Source organism: Thunnus albacares, chromosome 1 (genome assembly GCF_914725855.1).
Source record: "Thunnus albacares chromosome 1, fThuAlb1.1, whole genome shotgun sequence".
NCBI classification, from domain to species: domain Eukaryota; kingdom Metazoa; phylum Chordata; class Actinopteri; order Scombriformes; family Scombridae; genus Thunnus; species Thunnus albacares.
Window position 1 is genome coordinate 17,643,511 of NC_058106.1, and position 10,269 is coordinate 17,653,779.

Below are 10,269 nucleotides of genomic sequence, written 5' to 3' on the forward strand. Positions count from 1 at the left end.
CCATGAAAACCAATATCCAAATTTAATTTGACAAATTATTCAGAACATCAACAGCTATGGTACATTTGACCAATTCCAGTGAAGTACATAATTTCCATCACTTTCCGTTCGTTTGCTATATGTTAATGGCCGTGCAATGCATTCTGGTAACAGCGTAGTGGGTTCATGAATTGGTGCTGCATATTGACTGCTCCATGTTTGCATCAAATTGAGGTCTAGTCTACTTTATTCAAATTCTGGGTGCCAAACATCACTCAATACTCCTGAGAACTTCCTGTGAAGTCTCTAAACTTCTGTTACCTTCATGCATTTGTCTTGCCAATAGATTCAGTATACAATAGTATCCTTCAGCACCTCTTTGAATATTTAATTTCCCAAGCATCACATTGACTGTTACATTACCTATATACATGTATGCCTCTACTGAATTCTCAATCTAGTGTGTTTTGTTCAGATCAACAATGGAACTGCATAAAGAAAAAAAAAACAAAACAAAAACATAAGCTTCTTTGGTCGTGTTGCTACTGGTGACAGATAGAAGTAGAATTACGTACCAAAGTCAAGTTTGAAGGCTTGCCAGGAATAGACACTGCATATTGTTGAAATCTCCCCAAAGGACTATGAACCACTCATAGTCCTTTGGGGAGATTTCAACAATCGGGGTAGATATTATGAATCATTTTGTTCAATTCACTTCTAAGAATTCATTCTTATATTCACTGACAATGAAGTTTGTCAGCTTTTTCTGAGCTAAGCAATCACATCAGTAAGCAAATCCCTTCATCCTGTTCCTAAAGCCGCAACCTGTGGCGTTAAGTCTGGCTTCAGTACTTCAGTTCAATTGTAAGTTCAGTTGTTTTTTGCTTCAAGCTGTTATGTTCAGTTCACTACAAAACTAGATCTTCAAGCACTTTTTAAGGTTAATATCTCATTATCACATCATGATTGTTTCTGTGGCTTTCACAGTATTCTCAGTGAGCTTTTAACCACAAAGTAGTTAATTTATTTATACAGTTTAAAGTTACAGGGACAGTGCACATTAACAGACATTTCTGTAAATGTGCCGGTTTTGCCATCGTGGCTAATTTTCAACTGCAGTCCCTGGGCTCGTGTAATGACAGCTATAAAATACACGTAAAATACATTAAAACAGGACAGCAATACTGTACATATAGCAGAGCACACTTCATAAGAACAAATAAAATACTTTAAGACAAGGACAACAACACATAAAACAAAGCACACTTCAAGATATTTGATTAAGTTACAGAGTATGGTCACACACTTGATTGTCTTTTAACCATGATTTTGAATTAATTTTAAATGAACGATGTGTGTCACAGTCTCTGATAAGTGTTGGCAGACTATTTGGCAGTCCTCCTCATAGATATTATACAATCCCCTCTTGCCACAGACATAGTGTGTCTATCATCAGTTGTTTTCAGCTTTGTAAAAGCACTAAGGGGGGGCGGGGGGGGGGGCAATCCATGCAGAATCTTAAAGACGAGATGAGCGTCTGTAAATTTGATAAGAGTGACCCAGCTCAGTAAATTATGACTTCTTAGGCAGTAACAATGGTGATGGGTGTTTGGCTTCCCGTCAAGCACCTTAAGAGTCTGATGGTATACTGACTACACAGGTTTGAGTGTTGTACAGGAGGCTTTTGCCCAGCCAGTCAAACAGTTTGACAAACATGACATGATCGTGGCATTGAAATATAACGACAGATATACTAATGCGGCTGAGCTGACAATGGTGCTTTCGCTAGCGAGTCAGTAGTGAGAGGAGCTCTACTGCTAAAAGCTACTTATTCAGTCAGTGACGATGGTGATTCGATGTCAAAGATTTGTTTGTGCATGTACTGAACACCTCTGTTTTACTTAAGAAAGTTAATACAACAGCATTGCAGCAACAATTTCTTTCCTCAGCCTGAATGTCAACACTCGCTGGTAATATAAGATTAGAACAATGATAAAATGCTTTCTAACTGCTGGTATGTGTTGCCATATGACGCTGGACTGTGCTGCCGCAGAATTTGAGCCAGATCTCTTGAGAAAGATCAACTTTCTTGCTGGACCATCCAATGGTTTTTTTTTGTGCCGGAGCCCTTTGCAGCGGTGGTCTCACTTTGTCAGCACATTGGTCTCATTGAGATTAATGAGGATGCTGCGTTTTTTTGATGTAGTGCCATTGTCGGTCTGAATGTAAAATTATTCCTTGCTATGTATTCCAGGGCTTGCAAGCTGAACTAATATAGATAAAAGTAATATGGTAATTACTGATCAAGTATGATGAGAGTGCAGGGGCAGCTGATGAGAGCTGACAGGGATTCAGTGTTTTGCCCAAAGACAGGTGGAGATCTTGAACATCTTGAACACAGATCCTGTATGCATGTTAATACCACGAGCTGTACGACCCTGCAGCTTTGAGTATTTGTTCGTTTGGCGCTGCTGTTCGCTGAATATAGATGCTAATGTGTTTGTTAATTTAGCACTTTACTGCTATTCTGCTATTTTATTATTTCCGCTTTGCCTCTACGTTAGCATGACATTTTCTATAAGCTGTATGTTAATGGCTGGCTAGCGGGCTAACATTAAGCAGGCTAATGTGTCTGTTAATGTTACATTAGTGTTATTTCAGTTTTTCCCTCGCTTAGTTCCATGGTTTAAGGGCATAGTGTGTGCCTGTGTGTGACACTGTTACAGCACACCTACGCGGTTTGTGTGTGTGTGTGTGTGTTGTGTGTGTGTGTGCGTGTGTGTGTGTGTGTGTGTGTGTGTATGTGCGCTCTACATATGGAGCCAATGAGTTACATTTCCATTTCAAAGCGACGAGTCAGCAGCAGCAGAAGCTACTTTCATCCATTAATGTGATTTTAGGGAGAGAGCGAGACAGCGAGACACACACAGAAAGAAATACATAGAGCCAAAGTAATAATTACTCTCCAGGTTGGCAAAGGGTTCAGAGTGTTTATAAGTGTCCCTATCTCTATGCTCCTCTCTCACTGACAACCACCTCCCATCTCCCTCTGTCTTTCCTTGTGTTTTTAGTCAAATTATGTGCACTCCACTTATCTCCTGAACAGTCCGGTGTTTTAATGCAGCTGTCAGTCACATTAACGGGCTCACTGTTCTGCAAAGTGTGTGAGCGTTGTTGCATCAGTATATTTGTAAAAAGTTGAAAAGCCTGTGGAAGATGAATCGTGTTAAAGAATAAACAGTCTGCAAGTGTAAGTGTTTGTCTCGGCCTTCAGGAGGAAAATGCTCGAGGTTAGGGTTAGATCTGTGTGTGTACAGAGGGAGTAGTGACGGGATTATTTTGTGCTTGGGTGCCCTTTTGTGTGTAAATGTCCATGCGTAAGCTAAAAGTGCGTGTGACTGTGTGGAGGCGTCGTGTGTGTACACAGCTTTTCGGAATGCATCCATGCGAAAGCTGTACAAGCTGCATGTCATATTAGTGTAGTGCTGCAAGTTGAAAGTGAATGTGTTAGTTTTGAATTTGTTTATGCGTGTGTATTAGTGTCTGCTTGTTTACACAAGTCTGCATGAGGGGGTGTATGTGCCTGTATGAGCATGTCCATGTGAAGGAATTAAAACTGCGTATTTCCATAAAGTCTGGAAGACTGTATGTGCAAATGAGCACATGCTTTTCTCTGTGTACAAACATATAAAACATGTGGCTGTTGGTGAGGGGCTGTTTATTGTTCTCTGTGTCTCTGCATTTGCATCCGTGGTATTTGGAACATTTTTATGCGCATCCGCATTAACAGCCGTCATGTTTGTGTGTGAATTAGTGTTTATGCACTTTCAACAAGCATGTGTGTGTGCGTGTGTCTGAGTATAAATGTATTAGCCACAGGCTATCGTTGCTCCAGTAGCATCGTTCTTATTCTATCCATTTTTAATGATTGGTAATGGTCGCTAGCAGTGTTGAGCCTACATCGTAAGGACGGGGTAAAAAAAAAAAAGGTCACGTGGTGCACAAAGCGAGGAAGACTGAGGAGACGGAGAAGGAAAGGCTGAAAAAGAGATTGGGAGAGAGGGAGATGAGAAAGCAGGAGGGTGTTAATAGATGTTAGCTTGTGGAAACCAACATCATAGCAGCGCTGCTGAAAAGGTCCTGTGGTACACTGTGCCACTGCAGTACAGCTCTACAGGGAGGACAGTGGTAGAGGAAGAAAGAGGGAGGAGGTGAGAAACTGGCCAGCAGGCTGGCTGACTGGTTGGCTGTCAATTTGATTTACTGATTGAATGATGGACTGGTTGTTAAGTTGATTGACTGACTTGCTGGCTGATTGGTTGTGTTACAGGCTGGCTACGTGACTGACTGAGGCAATTGCTGATTTGTTGAGGGCTTTTTTACAAGGTAGCTTCATAATGGCAGAGGAAGGAGAGGAGAGAGAGGGCAGATGGAGAGATAGAGGAAAGGCAATGCCTCTTAACTGTGTTTAAACTCTACAAAAAGGGTTTGGAATGAGTTTCCAGGGTCCAAAGGCCAAGAAACGTACTTAACACGTAATGGCTGTCAAATTGTTTCTTGTTAAATTTAGGTTTTATTTGTTTCCATTAAAGACCACAATGTGCTTTATTACCAATGCTTCCTTGTGCCATCCTTGAGGGAAATAGAACGATTTATCCACCGAAATCCAGCGGAATTAAATAAAAGTAAATTAAATCAAAATGAATTGTATTAAACTGAATTAAATAACACGGGGCAATGGCAACATTTGAAGTAATTCATCAATTCAAGTAAAAAAATAAAAAAGATTAAAACTATTTTAAACTGAAACTGTGAGGTTTTCATGCCACGCTGACATCTAAAAGTGTAAATTGAGCGAATATCGCCCTGTCAGCTGGAGTAGAGAGGCCGAGAGACAGAGTGGAGTGGGAAAGGAGTTAGGGAAGCAGGGAGGGGGTTAAGGAGGAGGAGGAGGAGGAGGAGGAGGAGAAGGTGGAGGGAGAAAGAGATGGAGGGAGGGACGGCCTTAAGCTGTGTGATAAGGAAATAATAAAGGAAAGGTTGTAAAAAGGCTGCAAGACTCCAGCCATAGCAATATCAGCTACACACACACGCACGCACACACACTCTTGTTCTTTTTCTCTCAATCACACACAAACACACAGCTGTATGAAAATTGATGTTGCAGTGTCCTTTACAGGCCATTAAATCTGAACAACGGCAATCGCTTACTTCTGTCTGACAAATGATGGCTAAATAACACAGCTTTTCTATGTGTCTGCCCGTCTGTCTGTCTGTCTCCCCCGTCTGTCTGTCTTAAGTCATGCTTGGAAATGTAATGTAGCATTTGTTAGTGTGATTTTGGTTTTGGACCGGTTATGGATTTTGAACAGTGCTCATAATTCTCTCACATTTTGCCAGCAAAGACGGTATCAGGTCCCTTCAGCTGATCTTCAGCACATTAGACAATAAGCCGCCTCTATGAGGAGTTTCAAGCACTGTAGTGCTTCTTGAATGTCAAGAACCAAGCGTTCCTCTCTCCTCTCTCACCCCATTTTCTTTCTCTTGATTTCCACTCATCCCTTATCCCGTCTCGTCTTTCATCCCTCTGCCCCTTCTTCCTCCCATCTCATGTCTTTTCCCCACTTTACTCCTCCATGACTCTGATTCTTCTCTCTGCATTTTCTCCTTTGCGTTATGTATCATTCCCCTGGTCCTTCTCCTCCTACTTGTTATTCATTCCTCACAATTTTCTCTCCCTTCCTCTCTCTTAATTTCTTCCATCTGTCTCTCCTCATCTCCTCCTTTTCTCCTCCATTCCTTCGCTGTCTATCCCTCCTCCACATCCCTTTCTGTCCTTCCTCTCTCATCAACTTCCTCCACCTCACTCCTTCTCCTTCTCCTCCCCACTTTCATTCTGGTGCCTCTTTCTCGCTCTCTCTCTCTCTGCCCTTTCGAGTCCTTTGATTAGGTTGTTGGCATTTTCATTGAGATGTCTATATGACCACTGAAATAACTCTCCTGTCACAGTCTCATCTGCCCTCTATCTACTTCTTCTCTTCTGTCTCTTCATTCTCTACTTCCACTGCCCAGCTTTTCCTCCTCCTTCTCTCTTCACCAACCTTTTATTTTCTCGCTCCACATTATCCTCTTCCTGTGCTGCTCTCGTTTGCATCTCTGCCAGTATCCCTCTCAGTTTCTCCTCTCTCTTTCTCCCTCAGTATCTCTCACTGTCTCCTCCTCCACCCTTTTCACAATTCTGCACCTCAGCCTCACTGTCTTTCACCCCCTCTTTCTTGTTTTTGTCTGCTCTTTAGTTCTTTATGCCTTTCTACTCTCATTTTCCCTTCTCTATTTCCTTGCCCGCTTCCGTAGATTGTTTGTCTAAATGTCAGATGGCCACAGCAGCCTCTATTTGTATTATAAACAGCTTTATGGTCGGTACCACAGAAAGTGAGACACAGGGAGAGAAGGAGTGAGGTGGGGCGAGTTTGTGTTGGGGGTTGGGGGAGGGTCTGGGCTGACGCTGCAGTTTTCTTGTATTTCTGACAGTGAAGAGAAAGAAGATGATGTCTGAAAATAGAGAGAACATGTTTAAAAATGATATGGGGTGTGGGGTGGGTGTAAGAGGAGGGAGACAGTGAGTCGGCTTATACAGAAGAAAAATGAGATAAGAGGAGTGGAGGGAGAAGGGGAGTGGTGGGGGGGGGGCAAGAAAAAAAAACGGGAGGAGAACGAGAGAAATAAAGAGAAAGGGAGAGGGAGAGCCTGCATGTCTACATGCCTCTAATCTGTTGATGGTTGAGGGGAAGCAGACAATAAGCCATTATCTCTCGAAGACTTAGCTTTAGCTGCAGCAGTGTGGCACTGCATACTGCTAGTGCCAAAGCAGCTTACGGCACTGTTATGTACCCTGGATGCACTGACACCCATGCAGGAACAGGATCGCATATCAAGACAGAGTTTAAATAAGGAATACAATCAGATATCTATATACACGGCTTAATAATAATAACAATCAAATGTGCCAACATGTGAGAGATCAAAGCCAAGTGTTGACATTTCATCTCTAATGAATAGGAGAAGCATGTACTATATAAACAGCTTTCATCTTACCACCCATGACATGATAAAAGTATATATTCAAAAGAAAAAGTAATGGTAAGATCAATACCTGGTATCAGTTGAAAGTACATACAAGAACTTGCCGGTATTATCAGGGAGAAATATGAAGTGAGTGTACGTCTAGATTTAGCTTAACTTGACCTGGTGCTACAAATCTCTTAAATACATGGCACGCAGTCGTCCATCTGAATTACGTTTCCTATTGTAAGTTGTAAAATGTTCATACAAAACATATCTGCAAAAGGTTCACTGACAAAGTATCCCTACGATATCAATTCATAGCAACTTAAGTATGATTAACATTTTTTACAGAATTGCAGAACTATTTCGGGTGCGTCTGAAGTAAAAATCCCATTCATTCTCTTATAAACAACATTATGTGACTCACAGTTTGAGCACTTCTATAGCTTGGATTGGCATGAAACTCCTGGTTAAATCATCAGTACAAAAGAACAACTCTGTTAGACAACATCTGGTTCTTTGATAAAAAAGTCAAAGGTAAAAGACTGTGTGCATAAAGATTTCAAGGTACAAGTTAACTCCGACTCTCAGGGTGCATTTCACCAAGAAACAGCCCTTACCCAGCTTAAAACGTGTGCCACTAACGGCGGGCAAAAGCTAAAGATGACAGTGTTGGGAAAACTGATTTTACAGTCTACTGAGTGAATCAGTCCACTTTTAATTTCTGGGTCACTTTTGAGTGAATTCAGCAACATGGCTGTCGTTTCCAACATAACAGTGGCAGCCAAGGCTCATGGGTGTTGTAGTATCCTTAACTGAACACCATGCCTGAAATCACGGACAAAACCTGATTTCTCAGGAAGAAAGGTACAATAATTGAAACTACTGGTCATAATATAATCCTATAGGCGTGTTACGTTATGCAGGAAAGTCCTGAGTTTCTATGTTCAGTAACATTGAGGAGATTGTTTAAAGAAAAAATTTGAAATGGGAATACAGAATGAGGAAAAACTCCTCGGGAACCAGCTGCCCCTCCCGCTTTGCACGACGTGATGTAGCCAAGTAGGACATGTTCCTGGATCAACATCAACATTGTGTTCCTGGACCAACTTTGCGATCAACCAATCACAGCCCTCTGACATCATCAGTGTGCTGCTCCCATGCTTCTTTTAAAATTCCTTTGTTTTCCAAATTGAAGTTAGTACAACTGAACAAAATCCTCCGTAAAACTGAACAAAATTCTTAATTACATGTCTTTAAGTCATTAATATTGAATCATTATAGTCTAAATGATTAAATGTAGGTCTATAACATAGGTTAATTTTGTGTGACCACCTAAGCTTTGTCTTACATCTCACATCATAATGCCTTGAATTGAAATTTATTTCATTTACTGCCATGCTTTTGTGTCTGGATAAACAGTAACACTGCAATCCTGCAAAAAAATGTTTTGAATGGGCTAATAAAAAGGAGGTAAAATATGTTCATGACAAGTCTTTAGGGTAGGATAAGTCTGGTGTATTTTTTATTATTTAAATATATTTTTGTTATTGTCAGCATGAAATACTGTATATGAAAAGAGCAAAAATGAGTTTCTCTTATGAATAAGTATGGTTCAACTAGCCACCACCAAAATCAGATGCTGCTGACCAAAGCAAAATTAGGGCTCTTATATCATCTTTACCCTTTAATGTTAGTGAACGCTATTCTAGCTTATTGGCAAGCTTAATAGCATAGCCTACCTAGTTAGCAAGCTAACTCGCTAACCCTGCAGTAGCTCATATAAGTACAGCTCTAGGTAGGTACTAGACTATAATGATTAAATATCAATGACTTGCAGTTAAGGATTTTGTTCAGTTTTACTAACTTCAATTTGGAAAACTTAGCATACCACTGAAGAAGTACAAAGGAATTTTAAAAGAAGCACGTGAGCAGCACACTCATGATGTCAGAGGGCTGTGATTGGTTAATCGCAATGTTGATCCAGGAACATGTCCTACTTGGCTATATCATGTCATGCCTCCCGCTTCACAACTCTATGGTTATGCTTTGGCAAATCAAAGCAATTGGTTAAAGCTGGGAAAGATCAGGGTTTTGGGTAAATACTGAAAAAGAAAGAAATGACTTGGACACACGAGACAGGATGTGTTCATTTTTAACTCACGCTTTTATGTTAAACTTGTAACTGAAATACTAACTTTAACAAAAGTGCTTTTGGTGCTTAAACTTAACCACATGCAAGAATCAGGATGCAAAGCCCGGTCTATCAAAGTATCCACCATCCACTCGGACCACTTCCCTATCCGGTTCAAGAATATGGCGCATCCTCAACATAAAAAAACATTTCCACTGCAGGCAGCAATTACGTTTCCCTCAAAACATATTTGGCAAAACAAATTAGCAGTATAGAAACGTAATTTCTTGGAGACAGGGTTGAACACACTTTCATTCAAGCCTTTCTCAACAGACTGAGCAGGTGAATCACAGCTGAGTGGTCTGCTACTGTGATAAGTTTTGGTTATTAATTTGAACTGTTTGACTTTTTTACTCATAGTTTGAAAATGTGAAGTGAAATTGAGAGATGGAGAGGGATATTGTGCAGAGCGAAACAGACATAAGTGCTAGGGGTAAGACGTACAAAAAATAGTCATACTGCATAGTTCCTATGTTTTTGAAGGAGAGGAGTGAAGTTAAAAAAAAAATAGCAGCTAGACAGAAAAACCAATACTCCATTACTCTTGTACATTAGGCTGTGCTTAATGTACTTGTATGTACTTAATGTTGTGCATCAAGAGCCGTAAAGCTGACAGTTTTCCCCTCTATTCTGATTAATATTTAATTATGAACCTGATGCATGTTCCATATACAGTTAAGACTGAGTGAATAAAAACTTAATGTACTTCCTGTGGTTGTTATGTTTGTGTTGTTTTATGATAAAATGGCGCCATGTGGTTACCTCTTTAGATGTCTGTAGAGCCCTTTTAAAGTTTTTTTTCTGTTTCTAACATCCAACATTGCACATTAGTATAATTCTTTTCATTAGTAAGATTTTGTCCTGGTTGACTAAGGTTTCATAATATATCTTACCTTCACATTTTTTGTCATTTCCCTGCACAAACAAGTGAGAAACTGAAGAAATGCCATCCAAATGCCATTTTCAGTCATGCAACAATTTGGTGCCTATTTTGTTAGATTTTAAGAGATATTCAGTCCTTACTCGTTCTC